At 34.3% G+C, this 18,078-nt stretch overlaps 1 protein-coding gene across 4 annotated transcripts in view; it reads right to left on the bottom strand.

The window, feature by feature from the left end:
• Positions 1–18,078, bottom strand: part of GRID2 (glutamate ionotropic receptor delta type subunit 2) — a 1,800,826-nt gene that overhangs the window by 425,235 nt on the left and 1,357,513 nt on the right. The window lies entirely within an intron of this gene.

The following is an 18,078-nucleotide window of genomic DNA, read 5'->3' as shown; positions in this document are numbered from 1 at the left end:
ATTGGTATCTATTCTTATCAATGTAGATACTCTTTACTATGATGTAAAAGATCCATATCTATTCGTTCAGTGCTATCCTCTACACTCTCCTAAATCCTCTGCGGTATTCGACCAATATGCTCTAGATCTCTTGAAATTGTTGTGATAAAAATGGATTAAATTATAAATTGGTTATTCCTTACTCTTGCTATGCCACCATACCATCTTTGTTTTTTCCCTATTTGTTCTCCTTCTGCTGATATTCTTTATACTATTTATCCCATACAAAATCTCATTTGTAATGTGTAGAACATTCCTTCCATACACTATGAATCTCCTCACTATTGAGTAAACTTCAGATTGAATCCTTTTAGAGCCATGCCATGATATTCCATGGCATACATATGCAGAATGATAGTGATATTAAAATATAGGACTTTGTTTCAGGGAGAAAATTGGGGCATATTAAAGCATTTTAAACTTCACATAACCATCTCCTTAAGTTCATCTCTGAATTCCTTTCCTTTTCCATTTTTATTATCTGTCAAGGATAGCTCTATGGGCTATCTGCCTACCTATTGCAGAGTGAACAATAGTCATTCTCTCTCCACATTTTTTCCTTATGTGGAAAATAAAAGCAAACTTAACGAAGAAGATTATAAATCTTATTTAGCTTGTGTTTTATAATTATTTTTAAGTCCATCTAATTGTCAGCTGCATGTAGGAATACCTGGATTTTCACTATCTAAAAGGCCATTTAAAATTACTTTGAACTGGAATACTGACCCTTTAAAATGACACTTTCACCCAGTCATCTTACCCTTGCATTCCTGACCTGTCCCTTCTCCATTTGACACGTAATTTTTTCCATTCCCACCAAGTAGCTGCAATAAGCATTTTTGTGTAAAGGAGAACTAAAGAATTCAATGGGAACTAGAATAAATATGTTTGGGGGTAGAAAGGAAACTTGGAGATCTGATTGAATCAGAGAAGGGAATTCCCACCAAGGAAAATTCATCTACTAATGTAGATATGTCTGAGGGAACTTAAGCATTTAAATCACTTGCCCAGCATCACAATGTGAATATGCATTAAAGGAAGGATCTGAACCTACATGCTCCTGACTGATAACCACTCTTTAAGCACTAAACCATACTCCCATCAATGTTTTATCTTTTTTGACCTCTACAGCAGGCTTCACCTTTAATTCATACTCATTCATCATTCAAGTCAACTTCATAAACCCCCACTAGTAATTCAGAGCATATAACATATATCCTCTCAGTTGCTTCCTATTAGCCATAATGACTCAAAGAATTATAGTGTAGGATGCTACAAAATTTTGATTGAAAGCTTAACCAGAAAAATTGATGATATGATGTGTCATTGATGATATGATGTGCCATACTTGGGAGAAAGTGGCTTCCAGATGGCAGTCCACTTGGAGGTGAGTTCCAAACCTCTATATGGATTGTTTATTCAACTAGCAGGACTTTCCCCTGTCATTTCTAGATGTGTTTTTTTTCCCATGATGGGGAGAATCCTTAAGACTTTAACCCATAACTATTTCTATCGAGTAGCAGCTTTCCCTGGAGTTACTGCAGTTGGGGTTAAGACACAATGAATGTAAAAAAGGGGACCCCACTTCCAATTATTGAATAGTTAAGCAAACTCAGAATAATGAACCTCGGGCAAACCATTATTGCAAAAGAAGACAAGAATTGCAACAGCTTTGCAATCATTTCCTTAGCCTCAGCTAAATGAGGTCTAATTAGGCACAGTACAATAGGCTGAAGATTTTTTTTAAGTAAGTATAGAATTAATAAAAAACTTATAGGCATTTGGTAAAATGATCTTAGCAGTATTCACATAAAAATTCAAAAGGAAATTTGTACTTTACACCAAAAAAGTGGCTCATTTATTTCAACAAGATGTATTTACATTGGAAATATGAAATAGGGGGCAGCTAGGTGGTGCAGTGGATAAAGCACCGGCCTTGGAGTCAGGAGTACCTGGGTTCAAATCTGTCTCAGACTCTTAATGATTACCTAGCTGTGTGGCCTTGGGCAAGCCACTTAACCCCATTTGCCTTACAAAAACCTAAAAAAAAGAAATATGAAATAGTCATATCTCAAAGCAAAACACAATCTCAATCCCTTGAACTTTCTCTAAGGAGTGCACACCAACAAAAATAACAAGTCAGGATAGACTCATATGTCTCTGAAGGATAGTTCAAGTATCCTAAAATCCTTCTCAACTTCCAACCCGCCTGCTCTGTGAAGTTAATTCCTAATTATGTGGGTGTGGTTTCCCCCCTGTGTTATCCTAAACCATAGCCTAAATGAGTTAAGCCTATATTGTACAATGAGAATTGTGAATCTGAGTCTGCAATAAATAGAATAGAATACCTGAATTATCTGGGTTATTTTACCACAGAATAGACAGGCAAGTAGAATTTCACTCAAGTTCCAGGTTTTACCTTAGTGAAGCATTTTCATTAGATACGCCTTTTAAATCTTAACTTGACTTCTTTTGCTTATAAAGGTTTTTTTAGAATAAGGCAGAAGACAAACTATAGTAAAGCCCATAATGTCTCAAAGCATCATCTTATCAGCTTTGAGAACTTCCAAAGAAAAATACTAGAAATGATTTGGCAGCACTTGAGGATACTAGTAAAGAAAAAGAGACTTGATATTTACCATAGTCTGGTCATGGATAATGTAGAATAGATTTTGGATGAAGGATAATTATATTTCCTTTCAATTACTATTCATTGATCTACATTATTTTCTGCTTATTGCATAAAACCATTAAAGAAATCTTTTAAAATGTTTAATGTTTTAATTATTTCCTGCATTGGAGCTTGGGCAATAATTATCTTGTAATGTTTTCTAAAAATCAATGAAATATCTTATGTTCAACACACTGGTTTATTTGAATGCATGTAATAATTCTTTTTGTCTTCATGCTGCTGTGTAGGTTATTGTGTTCTGTGAATATATACACATTTCCATACATATGTCATTTTTTCAGTACATTATTTTTACTTTGACATTTGTCTACAGGCAATATATGACAACTTTTCACTTTTGGACTTGGCATAACTATTTTACAGAACTTCTATAAGCTATAGAGTTACAAAGTCTGTCTGTATGGCATAAGTGACTGAGATTTTGGTTTATACTTTTTTAAAGTCCAGGTTCAAATTTTACTTCTGAAATTAATTGGACTTGAAGTTGACCAAGTCTTTTATCTTCTATGTGCCTCAGGTAGTTGCTTATAACCCATCTAGTGAATTAATAAGTAGCTTGCAATTTGATTGACCATGAATATTCTACTTCAACAAAATAAGAGCAGGGCAGCTAGGTGGTGTAGTGGATAAAGCACTGGCCTTGGAGTCAGGAGTACCTGGGTTCAAATCCAGTCTTAGACACTTAATGATTACCTAGCTGTGTGGCCTTGGGCAAGCCACTTAACCTCGTTTGCCTTGCAAAAACCTAAAAACAAAACAAAACAAAAAAAAAAACAACAAAATAAGAGCTATGTACTGTGTTCATTATGGGATAAAGACAAATTTAATCTGTTGCCTATTATTTACTTCATCCACTTAATTATCAAGAGGCTACTGTGAGGATAGAAACTGTATATGAATTAAAAGGACAAGAAGATGTAGTACTAGATAGATTATCTAGTTCTCAGTAATCCTCCCCCCCCAAAACAATCTAAAGCACAATTATGTATCAGAAGTAAAACAATTAAAGCTCTCTCCCCCAGGACAAAAAATAAAAATAAAAAGAAGCACAACAAGGTAACAAGCATGTGACCCACCAATTGTTCATTTAGCAGTCTTCTCTGTTAAGCTTTCACATACCTATCTGATTAAAAAAAAATTCCTGAAGATCTAGTTTACTAGTATATGTCACCTTTTCCCTTACATCAACACTCTGTGGCATTAAGAAAGATAAATTAAAACAGGAACGCTTTTCCATATAACTATAGATAGATGTGATGTCTTCTGAAACTCCCAGTATATATCTTTTGACCATTTATCAATTGGGGAATGACTCTGTTTTCTAAATTTGACTCACTTCCCTACATACTTCAGAAATGAGGCCTTTACTACAGGAATTTACCCTTAAGAATTTTTTTTTCACCATTGTCTAAGGTACCTTTTAGCAAACCGTAGTTTCCCTGCATAACTTTTAATTAGATCTATTTTTGGTTTTGCTTTGTCTGAGATCATTATTGCTTCCCTTCCTTTTATTACTGCAGCTGAAGCTAATTGATTCTGCTCTAGCTCTTTATTTTAATTCTGTGTGTATTTTTCTGTTTGAAGTAAATCTCTAGTAAATGACATTTTTGAATGCTGGTTTCTAATCTATTCTGTTACCTGCTTCTGTTTTAAGTGTGAACTCACACCATTCCCATTCATGTATGAGTATGATTACTAATTGTCTTCCCTTTAATCTTATTTTCTTCTATGTATACTTCATTCTCTTTCTATCCTGCTTCTCTTCAAAAGTCTACTTTGTTTCTGACCCCTGTCTTCTACCTTAATCTGCACTCCCTCTTATCATCCCACATTTTTCACCCTTTTCCTCTTGTATTTCTCTGTTGGGTGGGGAATATTTCTTTAATTCAACTCTGTGTGCATGTATGTGTTTTTCCCTCTCTCTTTGAATCAATTGACATGGAAGGGAGATTTAAACATTGCCCACCCCTACTCTAAAAGTTCTGTGAGAAAGATTTCCTCATCCTATCTCTCTTTTCCCCTTCCTTCTTCTTTCTTATCTCTTGAATTTTTTATGAAATAATCTTAATATAATCAACTTAAATCCATGCCCTCTGACTATGTACACTCCTTTTATCTGCCTAAGTGATGATAAAGTCCTTAGGAGTAGAAGATATCAACTTCCCATAAAGAAAATTAATAGTTTAATTTATTGAGTTATGATTACTCTTTCATTTTTACCTTTTAAGGACCATTTTAAATCTTCTGTTTGAATGTCAAAATTTCTATTCAGTTTTGGCCTTTTCATCAGGGATTACAGAATTTGGTACTAGAAAGACCTTTAGAGGTCATCTAGTAGAATGAGAAACAGGCTGGGGAGGACCCAAGATAAAGGAGAAGAAGTGGAATGACAGGAAAAAGTTTTTAGCAAGAGAAGATGATACAAATAAAACCAATTGATGAGAAGAGTTAAAACTGTGGAAAGAGAATAGGAAGGAAGTTAAACATGGCTTTAAAAGAATGAATAGGTGCTAAAGAGAAGTGAAGGAGAAGACATTTCTGGAGTTGAGTTGATTCTCTTAGAGTGTGCCATCAAATAAGATGGCACTTATCTACTAACATGAAAGACAAAGACTGAAAACTTCATTTAAAAGTAATATAGAGGGGCAGCTAGGTGGTGCAGTGGATAGAGCACCTGCCCTGTAGTCAGGAGTACCTGGGTTCAAATCCGGTGTCAGACACTTAATAATACCTAGCTGTGTGGCCTTGGGCAAGCCACTTAACCCTGTTTGCCTTGCAAAAAACCCCCTAAAAAAACATTAGTATAGAGAACAAGGAGAATTTTTAGTCATCTGAAAGTACAGTTGTCTGCAGTTTTTTCTATAGTCATATGTTTACCCTTTATACTCAAAGTTCGGGCTGAACTAAGAACCCTTATCAAACTGAAAATCAAAATAGAAAAGTATGCTCTTTCTGGAATGTGTATCTAAGATGTGACAGAAACTTCCCAAGAATCAGGACAATGTTGCTAATATCCATTTCTGATTTTTCACTTGGGAAGAAGCAAGACCAATGGGAAATTAGAACTCACCACTCAAGATTCCAGTGTCCTTTGCAAGGTGCTGATGATGTTGGGGTGGGGGGCAATAATCTTATTTTCTTTACTATTACCAATTAAAGGCAAAAAGTGGAGAAGAGAGTAATGTATACAGTAAAAATAGTTTAAATGGAATAAAGAATGATATTTAAATAACAGGTATAGCACATTCCCTGGAGTTGCTTTCTAAACTCCTTATTCTCATTGGTAAACTGAATTAGCAGAAGATGGTTACTCTTTTCTACAAAGTTATAGAAAACACTAAAAGAAAAAGGTCCACTTTTCTATTTTTAAATTAATAATATGTTTTTTTCAATTATATGTAAAAATAGTTCTCAACATTCATTTTTGTAAGAATTTGAGTATCTCCCTTCTCCTCCCTCTTCCTATGCTAGCAAGCAATCTGATATAAGTTATACAAATATAATCATGTCAAACGTGTCTCCAAATTAGTCACGTTGTAAAATAAAAATCATAACAAAATGAAAAACATGAGAAAAAAGAAACGAAAAAATTTAAAGTGAAAATAGTATAGTTTGATCTGCATTCAGACTCTAAAGTTCTTTCTCTGGACATGTATGATATTTTCCATCACAAGTTCTTTAGAATTTTCTTTGATAACTGAGCTCTTGAGAAGAGTGTGTCTGTCATAGTTTATCATCTCACAATGTTACTCTTACTGTGTACAAAGTTCTGGTTCTGTTCACCTCACTCAGGATCAGTTCATATAAGTCTTTCCAGGTTTTTCTGCAATCTGATTGCTCATCATTTCTTATAGAACAATAGCATTTTGTTATATTCATATAACACGACTTGTTCAGTCTTTCCCAATTGATGAGAATCCCCTCAATTTCTAATTCTTTGCACAAAAAAAGAACTGCTATAAATATTTTCAGATGTATGTGTCCTTTTCCCTTTTTTATGATCTCTTTGGGATATAGACCTAGTAGTGGCATATGACTGGATCAAAGGGTATGCACAGTTTTATAGTCTTTTGGATATAGTTCCAAAATGCTCTCCAGAATGGTTGGATCAGTTCACAACTTCACCAACAGTGTATTAATATTCTATTATTCCCACATCCCCTCCAACAATTATTATATTCCTTTTCTGTAATATTAATCAGTCTGATAGCTGAGAAGGAGCACCTCAAGAGTTGTTTTAATTTGCAATTTTTGAATCAATAGTGAGTTAGAATATTTTTATATGACTATTGATAACTTAAATTTCTTCATCTGAAAACTGCCTGTTCATATTCTTTGACCATTTACTATCTGTGGAATCATTTGTATTCTTATAAATTTGACTCAGTTCTCTATATATTTTAGAAATGAGGTAAGGCATATTTTTCTAATTCCTGCTACCAGAATGCTTCCCCTGAGATTTTTAGTTGATATGAGTTAAAAAACCAGACATCTAGGTATTAGAAGTGAGTAGTTATTAAAGTCATATTAGCAAAATTAGTTAGTCCAAACTATCTTAGGCTCTTCTCCTTTCTTAACCCCTCTTCCCCAAGTAACTTCCTTTCAGGGGTTTAGCTAGAATTGCCTATTGTCTTACTTTCATTGCCCTCAAATTTTCTCTACCACATCCTCTTTGTTGTTTAGCAACAGGGTTATTTTCATCTTAAAACATTTCCTTTCCCACTCCCTCCATTTTCCAACTCTGAGACATGGCTCTCCTTAAAGCACAGCTACTCTGGTGTTCCTTTTAAACACTGATCACACATATTCATATAGCTGAACCATTGATCAGTCATATTGGCTATCAAATGTGTTTGCTCTTCCAGAGTTGTAATCTTTTCTGCCTTTCTGACAAATTTTTCTTTCACCCATGAATGTGACTTTCAAGCCTATCATTCTTTTCAGGCTCTCTACTTTGGAGCAATTCCAGCCTTTCTCTCTAGGCATTTTTTGTGGTGGAAAATTTTTGTTATACTGCAAACAATTAGCCTCTGATTTTCTTTCCATCTACTGTTGACCTAGGCCACTTTTCCTTGAAATCCTTTCCCTTAGCATGAACTATTATTGTACCTTTCCTATCTTCCTCAATAGATGCATTCTATTTACTTAAGAAAACCTAGTAATTTTCCACTTGTGGAGGATGGGGGATGATAGGGATGTGATTCCAGAATCAATTGTTGTCATGAAAGAATGGGGTACAAGATACAACTGAATCTAATAGCTCCCCCCCCCAGGCTATCTAATGATAGGTTAAGGTGCATTAGGTGAGAGTTTTAAGTATTTCAACTTTGGGGTTATTTCATACAATTTTTACCTTGTGTATTGCTTCTGACTTTTTGTCATTGATTCAGTTTTAATTACTATAGATTTGACATTACTTCTTTTGAGGGTGTTAGTTTGTGAGAATTTTGCTGAAAACAATTCCTCCAGCATCTTCTTGATTGCATCTGATTCTCTAATTCTCTAATGAACTGTTCTAGCAACATCAGTCAGACCCAGGAAAGTGAATAATGAGTTTCCCTCTTAAAATTCCTGAATGGCTTCCAGCATATGTACCACAATCTGCCATTGCAATCAGCATAGCTCAAACCTTTGTCTAGCTCACTCTGCACTTTTCCTTTCGGCTCCTGTGCTGATCAGATTGCAGGTGTATGTGTTAGTGGCAAGAAACACAGCACTTGTACTCCAGAGGTCACTGGGAATTAGGGGACAACTGCATCTGCCTCTTACAAGCTGTGAAGCAATTAATTCATTGCTTGTAAAAGCATTGAAGGATTTATGTAATCAAGTCTCAGATGGGTCAGAACCAACTACTTCATCGCACATAATGAAAAATATCAGGATTTTTAAGAGGAGGAGGTTTCCTTGTATATTTGTCTCCCTGAGAAATTTGAACTGATTAAGTTTGAAAGACGATTCCCAATTTGCATTTAAGTCGACAACAAATGGCCATCATTATGATTTATTATTATCAGCATTAGGAACTGTGGGAATAGCTCAGTGATTCACAAAAATATATAAAAGATAAATGAAAATGCACTTCCGGTTCCTACTGGTCCCCAAAGTCTACAAATCCTTTATTGATTTGCAGCAGCATCATTATGATTTTCATCTGAATTAATTGCCATTCCATCTCTACAATATTTTTATTGTAGCTTTCTAAATTTTGGTTTATGTGAGCTTCTAAAAATATTTTGATAACTGTAGCCAATATAATTTGTTTGCTTTGTAATCTTATGTATTTTATTTGACATGCTTAAAAACACTATTTTGAAAAGAGGGTCCATGGACTTCTCAATATTATTAAAGGTATCTGTGACACAAAAAGTTAAGAACCCCAGATACCCCTGATAACATGAAGTAATAATCAACAAGTAATTACTTAATGTCTATTATGGGCTAAGGAAAGACTGTGTAGAAAGCAGCAACAACAACAAACAAAAACAAATCCTCTCTGCCTTCAAAAAGCTTACCTTCTATCACTAGAGACCATATTCATTTATCACATATAAACATATTCATATGTAATATAAAAATATGTATAAAATAATTATACAAATTGAGATTTGGGGGTGGTAAAGAACTATCAACTCAAAGATCAGAAAAATCTTCAAGTAATAGAAATAGACTTAAATTTGTCAGTATGACTTACAAGATCACGTAGCTTCTCAGTTGAATCTCAGTTTCCTCATTTGTAAAATTAGAAATGATCATATTTCCATTACCTAAGTAAAGGATTGCTGTGAGGATTAAATGTGATTAATTATAGTATGTGGAGCCTTTTTTTTTTTTACTTATTTGTACTTGCCAACTTATTCACTTTACAAATGTGAAACCCATAAAAAAATTGAACAAAAATCCATGAGTGAATTTGAATTTCTTTATTGCACACACCCAGCATTTTTTAAAGTTGGAATCTGACTTGGGAAACTTAAGAGCTAAGTCAGGCATTGGATATACTTAATGAAACCTTTCTTCTCCATTTCCCCACTTTGACTCTCTGATTAATCTTTACTTTACTCAAATATGAGCAGTTTACTGTCCAGAAGTCCTACTCTAAAATACACACAAGCAAAAAATTCTAATTCTATCCTAATTCAAGTAGGGACAATACAAGAAGAACCATATTTCTATGTGGTGGATTGGAGGATGAATCAGACTCCCTTTTACCTTCTAATAACCTCCTTGTTTTTTTACCTCATCAACCACCTTGCAATGTCCAATGATTTCAAAGCCTAGAACTCTGTTTCTCCACCAATTAAAATACTGGCAAATGCGAAGCATGATCAAGGAAGAAAAACAATTAATCTCTCTCTATATAAATATAATATGCATATAATCATATACAAGATGCATATATTACATATACAAATATTTATTCATACATTTCATATTTTACATATTTTTATGATTATGGGTGCATAGATACACATGTATGTATAACTCCTAGGTATAGTATAGAAATCACTTTTTAAGTCTTACATTTACATAGTCTACTCTTAGGGGGTAGCTAGATGGTTCAGTGATCTGGGCCTTTAATCAGAAAAATACTACGTTCTGATCCAACCTCAGACACTTGACTAGGCTTTGGGCAAAATACTTAATCTGTTTGCCTCAATTTCCTCAACTAGTAAAAAAGGGGTTAAAAACAGTTCCTACCTGACAGGACTGTTGTGAGGATCAAATGAAATTATATCCATAAAGCAAATATATATATATATATATATATATATATATATTATGTATAAAAAAGTAAAATACAGTGATATACTTATATTTAACTGGTAGGTTATTATTTTGGTGGTGGTGGTGATGATGATGATGATGATGATGATGATATCAGACACAGGGTAAGTACAATATAAATCCTTATTTCCTTCCCTTCCATTTATTTACTTGTTATTAATTTTCATAAAACCTTGATAACCTAATAAATAATAGTATACTTAGGATTCATTTTAGTACAATCCTGTTGGGATTAGTGTTCTATTCATATTCCCAGTTCTGATTCTTAACTGAGGATATTTTTTTTAATTGAAGATTTTATTTATTTTGAGTTTTACAATTTTTTTCCCCTAATCTTACTTCCCCCTCCCCACCCCCCACAGAAGGCAATTTGTCAGTCTTTACATTGTTTCCATGGTCTACATTGATCCAAACTGAGTGTGATGAGAGAGAAATCAGATCCTCAAGGAAGAAACATAAAGTTTAAGAGATAGCAAGATCAGACAATAAGATATCAGTTTTTTTCCTAAATTAATGTTAATAGTCCTTGGTCTTTGTTCAAACTCCACAGTTCTTTCTCTGAATACAGATGATATTTTCCATTGCAGAGAGCCCCAAATTGTCCCTGATTGTTGTACTGATGGAATGAGCAAGTCCATCAAGGTTGATCATCACACCCATGTTGCTGTTAGGGTGTAAAGTGTTTTTCTGGTTCTTCTTCATGCAAATCCCATCAGGCTTCCCTGAATTCCCATCTCTCCTGGTTTCTAATACATATATCACATTAACTGAGGATCTTTTTAAATCAGGTCTAAACAGATGATATATGAATTCATAGCAAAATAACAATGAAATAGAATAACAAGGCATTAATAAGTGAAACATGCATTATTAAGGTAAGTGCTTACTCTCAAATGTCAGCCACTCCAAATGTCCCTGTTCCTCAAAACAGGAAAGAAAAATACCCATTCACTCATAGAAAGCAACTACGAGAATTTGTTCTAATGGATATTTTAGGAGTTTGGTTGTTCAATGCAGTGGTAAAGGAACAGTGTAGAGTTCTCTGTAGCAACAACAGTGTAATGAGTGTCTAACTCTCCAAGCAATGGAATCACAAGGCGTGCTACCCCTGGCATGGTCTAGATGCGATTGTCATTTTTTCCTTCCCTCTCTGCTACACTCCTTTCCTCATCAACACACCTCCACCATGAAATTCCTGAAATCTTTTAATCTGTATATTATTGTCTAAACAGGATGCATACTGCTGTTACCACCATGGACAGCCCCAGCAAAGGCTTCTGGAAGATGAAGTCCAGATTTTCCTCCAATCAATAAAACTCTTGGTTCCTTCAAAACTAGGGAGAACAAAGGATGTATTCCCAGGGACACATCCCTAAATCATTCTAAACCAAGAGATAAAATGCTGCAAAATATAAAATGGGGAAGGTAGAAGGGAACTTCAACTAGTCTTAGACTAGGACATGTCTCATATTATAAAATGAAGGTTCATGGATGAAGATAACCTGGAACATTTTGGGAAGGTTCTAGGTAAAAACTTCTTCCTTTTTTGTGTCACCAACCTCTTTGGCAACTTGGTGAAACCTGCAATCTCTTCTCAGAGTAATGTTATAAAATGCATAAAATTCCATTAAACAAAATTTTATTAACCAGCTACTGTGTGCCAGGTAAACCGATTTTATTGAAATACAGTCTCAGTCTCTCTCTCTCTCTCTCTCTCTCTCTCTCTCTCTCTCTCTCTCTCTCTCTCTCTCCCCCTCCCTCCTGCCCGCCCCCCCCTCTCCTATCTGTCTATCTCTTTCTATGAAAAAAGATTCATGAATTCCAGGCTAAGAATCCTTCCAAGTACAGGGAATAAGGGATAAAAATCTCTCCAAATGCAAGGAATAAAGGGTATTTCAACATCCCTATGAATTTTGTCTAGGTCTTGAAGTTCTTAAAGAAAAAATGGAACTCTTAAGAATTCCCAATGATGCTATGAGCAGAACCAGAAAAAACACTGTACCCCCTAACAGCAACATGGGGGCGATGATCAGCCTTGATGGACTCGCTCATTCCATCAGTGCAACAATCAGGGACAATTTGGGGCTGTGTGCAAGGGAGAATACCATCTGTATCCAGAGAAAGAGTTGTGGAGTCTGAACAAAGACTAAGGACTATTACCTTTAATTTAGAAAAAAAATCTGTTATCTTATTGTCTGATCTTGTTATCTCTTATACTTTATGTTTTTTTCTTTAAGGATATGATTTCTCTCTCATCACGTTCAATTTGGATCAATGTACAACATGGAAACAATGTAAAGACTGACAAATTGCTTTTTGTTGGGGGTGGGGGGAAGGAAGTAAGAGTCAGGGAAAAATTGTAAAACTCAAAATAAATAAAATCTTTAATATAAAAAAATTAAAGATTTCTGAAATAAAAAAGACAAATCATACCAGTACTTTTCTGTGGTGAATTGATGTGTCCTTCTCCAGATGTGTTGGAAGACAGCAATAATATTTTAGGCTAGATTGGGGTGGGAATGGGCATGGTAGGTAAAAATCACAAGAAAAGACTTAGAAGGGATACAGCATAAGAACTACTCAAGAGATTAAATGCCATAGCCCTTGCCTCTGAAAATTACACAAAACTCAACCCAATCACATTTTATACAATTACACACATACACACACACACACACACACACACACACACACACACACACACAGACAAATGCAATTTGAATTTGAGTTGGATTACTTCTCTCATATTTACCATCAGACCATAAAGAGTATCAGGAAAATTATGCTAAAAATTCTAGTATACTTGCAGAGAAAATGTGTGATTTTCAATAGATATTTATTTGATTCTCTAATCACTCATCAGGGAAAACATTCTTTTTTTCTTTAACTTTTTACTTTTTTTTAGATTTTTGCAAGGCAATGGGGTTAAGTGGCTTGCCCAAGGACACACAGCTAAGCAATTATTAAGAAGTAATTATTAAGTGTCTGAAGCCAGATTATAACTCAGGTACTTCTGACTCCAGGGTTGGTGCTCTATCCACTGTGCCACCTAGCCACACCAGGAAAAACACTCTTAATTTTATCATAATTTATGTTTTCATCTTTCATTTCATTTAAATCAAAATATAATAAGCACCAATTAAGGGCAAAGTACTATGCTAGCTTTGAAAATTTAGTAAAGAAAAATGAAAGTGTCCCTGACCTCAAAGAGTTTAACACTGATCTAGGGAGAGGAACAATTGAAAGAAATACATGTAAATATGATTCAGATTAAACTACAATCAAAGTCATTGAGGAAATCAAAGAGAGGGTCATGATATATTAGATGAATAAAATAAAAGGATCTCTACACAATGAATAGATTTCCTGGGAGGAGATAGCTGGCACCTAGAAAAGGACTTGGATGAAGATAAAGATTTTTATAGTTAGAGCCAAATAGAATGTACATCCAGACATGGACAATCATGTCCAATATGAGAAGATGAGAAGAGGACAAAATGTGTTCTAGGAACCTTGGATAGTCCAATGGTTAATAGAGTATTAGTAGAAAAATGACTAGAAAGTTATATTGGAGTCAACTTTACATGCTAACCTAAGAGTCTGTACTTTATTTGGTTCACAATAAAAAAGTCACTGGAGCATTTTGTGCAGGTAATTAAGGAAGAATACTTTGGTAAGCAATGTTATTGATAGATTATAGAGGGCAGAGTATAAAACTACTTATCAAGTCTATTGGGAAGCTGAAAACTTTGTTTTTCCTAGGGTCGAGGGTATTTCTCTGTGATCCATTCTTCCTGAGACAATGAAGTTGTTGTTTCTATTCAAGTCATCCTGGTCATCTCAGAAGATTTTGCCTCCTTATTCAAGGTCACCTTCTATTTGTATTAGATTAGGTGTCTTGAATATACATATACATACATACATACATGATTACACATATATATGCACATACACATGAACATAATAAAATAGGAATTCATAGAGAACAGAGAAAGTTTCATTTTTGTATTGGTATTGTCAGCTCTTGACAAAGTGTCAGGTATATAAAATGCAATTAATAAACAAACATAAATAAATACAAGCTTATTTGTTGATCCTTATAAGTAAGAGAATAGTCTTCCCTCAGCTCTGTAGATATGAATTGGATAAAATAACAAGGTCATTGAGCTTGAATTTTCTCCTTTCTCAAAGACGGCTCCTGTTTTGAATTTAAGTATAACTTTTTGGAGACTTTTTCCAGGTGTTTTTGGAACGATAAAATATTCCTACTGACTTTGGAGGGAAAGAAGGAGTATCTTTGCTTCCAATTTGAATTAGGCCAAGAATCCTTAGAGCCCATTCCTATTACCCATGTTTGCCTGTTCTGTCACAGCATGGCATAGACTGGCAGTGAGAGTGGATAAGTGCTGACAAGGGCATTAGTAGGAGTGAAATAAACCCAATAAGAAGTAAGAAGCCCTATTACTTTTCCTGAGCCATTGCCTCAAACTAATTTCATCCAATTAGCAAGGAGTTTTATAGAGAACTTTCACACTAGTCTTCTCAGAATCTGTGGCTTTTATTCAATGTTTACACCCCACTTTACCTTGCAATTGTTGTTGTTTACATTATGTCAGTCATCCTGGCGAAGAACACCAAACAAAAATACACCAGGTGTTGGATATCAATTTCTCTAAATGTTAGTGCTTTCTCTGTGTTGAAATTTTTCTAATTTATTCAGGATATAGCATTGTTATACAGAGTGGTTTCCAAGTTTTCTCCCTCATTAGACTGTGAGCTCCTCAAGAACAGGTACGATCTTTTGTTTTTCTTTCCCTAGAAGACAAAAACTTTGAAAGTCAAATGGAAAGTCGAGAAATATTTAAAGTGAAGGAACAGTCAATAGTGTACAAAGTTTGGAATTAGGAACTCTCATCTTCATGAATTCAAATTCGACTTCAGACACTTATTAGCTGTGTGACTCTGGATAAATTATTTAATCCTTTTGGCCTCAGCTCCTCTTCTGAAGTACAATCAAGAGAAGGATATGTCAAACCATTCCAATATCTTTTCTAAGAAAATACCAAAATGGAGTCACAAAGAGTGAGCTTCAAAGATTCAACAACTACAACCAAAACCTGCATAAGCAATAACAAGGGACTAAACAAAGACAAGGTTCTTATAATTCATTATAAGTAAGATGATGCGCATATCCCCTGAATACTATCCTCATTAGAGATCATAGATGAAGTTTATTTAGAGAAGGACTAGGACTGGTTTTGTTATGTTTTGACATTCTTAGGAGAATAAAGAAAAGAGAGGAAATGGAATATATGGACGAGGGGAAGAGAAAGGTTAAAAAAATTTAGGAAAAAATTGGGCTATGCAAATAGACAGAGGGAGGAAATGGGGAAGAGGGAGCAATTAGAATGGACTAAAATCTCATCAGAACTGATCCAAATAGGAAAAAATACACACATGCATTCAGGGACAGCTGGATACAAAATGATATCTTGTTCAACAGGGAAATGGGAAAAGGGAAATGGGAGGGAAATCAGGATAAAAGAAGGATTATTTCTAAGCAAAATGAAGACTACAAATGTACAAAAATATTTGCATCTTTTTCTGAGGTGGCAAAGAAGGGAAATTATTAAATTGTGGAATGCTAAAGGAATTGTGGTATATAAATGTGATGGGATATTATACTACTATAAGAAATGATGAAAGTGTCACTTGTAGAAAAACTTAAGAAGACTTGTATGAACTGATATAAAGTGAAGTAAACAGAATCAGGAGAATAATTTATACAATATCAACCATATAGTAAAGATAAACAAAAATTGGGAATTCTGATTAGTTTAATGACCAACCATGATTCCAGAGGAGTAATGATGAAATGCTACCTATCTTATATCAGAGAGATGAAGAGTGAAAAATGTAGATTAAAGCATTTTTTTTAACTTGGCCAATATGGAAATTTTTTTTTTGCTTGATTATACATATTTGTAACAGAAGTTTTGATTTTCATTTGTTCTCATTTGGAAGAGAGGGTGAGAGAGATCAAAGGTAGATTTTTGCTAATTAAAGATTCACTTAAATAAAAGAAGAGAGCTTAAGTCAACAAGTTCTCAACACCATCAGGAGGAATATATTAACACAAAACTTCTCTAATGTATGATGAAGTAAGGGAAAAGGGCGTATGTGGATAATTGCTACTATTGAACTTCTAGAGAGAGGAAGTTAAAAAAAGAAACAACCATTTTTCCTTTTCAAGTACATATATGCTGGATACTATGTTAAGTGTGTTAAAAAACATTATTTTGTTTGATGCACAAGACAGACCTAGGGGGTCAGTTTAATTACCTCCATTTTATTGTTGAGAAAATTGAGGTATACAGAGGTTAAGTGACTTGCCCAGAGTCACACAACTAGGAAGTGTCTGAAATGGGTATTGGATTCAATTCTGTCTGACTTCAGGGGCAGCACTCTAATAATTGCGACATGTAGCTGCCTCAATGAAGCTTAAATTTTACCTTTGTGACAAAGAAAGAGACTACAGGTGCACTCAGATTTTATATAATGTATATCTGGGGAAAACTAGTCTTCAGCATATATTAGATATTTCACTGACTACAAAATGCCCAATAAAAGTGTACATCAGAGATGGTACAATATAAAATCATCACCAAGATGGAAAGTATCCAAAGAAGCATACCCTACTGTGAGTGGATTAATATTATATCACAGTATAACACTAATAAAAAATTTTAAATAGCTTCACAATTTCTTGCAACTCTAAGCAACAATGAAAATAAAACTGCTTTAAAATAGACATTATTCTGTTTCTTTTTTAGTTAATTATCTGGGCTGTTGTTAAAAGTGTTAGTTATGTCAAAATTGACGTGTGTGTATGTGTGTATGTGTGTGTGTAAGAGTGAGTATGTTTCACCAAGCTCTTCATGTGAGAACTTGCTCTGCTTCCCTCATACCATGGGCTTGCTAAAAAACAAAAAAAATTATCTAGTTTTTTTGTAATCCTTTAAAAGAAACAGAACAGATATCTTTTGGCCTAAAGATCCTATTTCTAAGCACAAGGAGGTCAAAGACAGAAAGAAAACTCCTTTAATATACAAAAAAAGAAAAAGGAAAGAAAAAAGAATAGCAGCATCTTTTATGGAAGCAAAGAGCAAGAAATAAATTAAGTACTCATTTATTAGAAAATGGCTAAACATGATGTGGTATATGGCTCTATAAGAAATGAAGAATATGATGGTTATAGAGAATAGAGATATATGAACTTCTACAGTTGAGTAATCAGAACTAGAAAAACCATACAAGTACCCAGTGACTACAATAAAGGAGACAGGAAGGCAAAGTGAATCCAAATGCTTTGTAAATATAATGACCAAGCTTTTTCCTAGCGAATGGTTTAGAATATGAACCTTGACTTTTGCAAATACTATAAGGCATTTCTAGTGTGTTATTTGGTTTGGTTGAACTGAATGCTACTCTTAAAATATCTGTTAATAAGGCAAAGATTCCTGGGTAGGGGATGAGGAAAACGTTTCCATAGATAGAAAATA

The sequence above is a fragment of the Macrotis lagotis genome, chromosome 3 (genome assembly GCF_037893015.1).
Source record: "Macrotis lagotis isolate mMagLag1 chromosome 3, bilby.v1.9.chrom.fasta, whole genome shotgun sequence".
Taxonomy (NCBI): domain Eukaryota; kingdom Metazoa; phylum Chordata; class Mammalia; order Peramelemorphia; family Peramelidae; genus Macrotis; species Macrotis lagotis.
The sequence above is the reverse complement of the archived record's forward strand: the minus strand, read 5'-3'. Positions and strand labels throughout refer to the sequence as shown.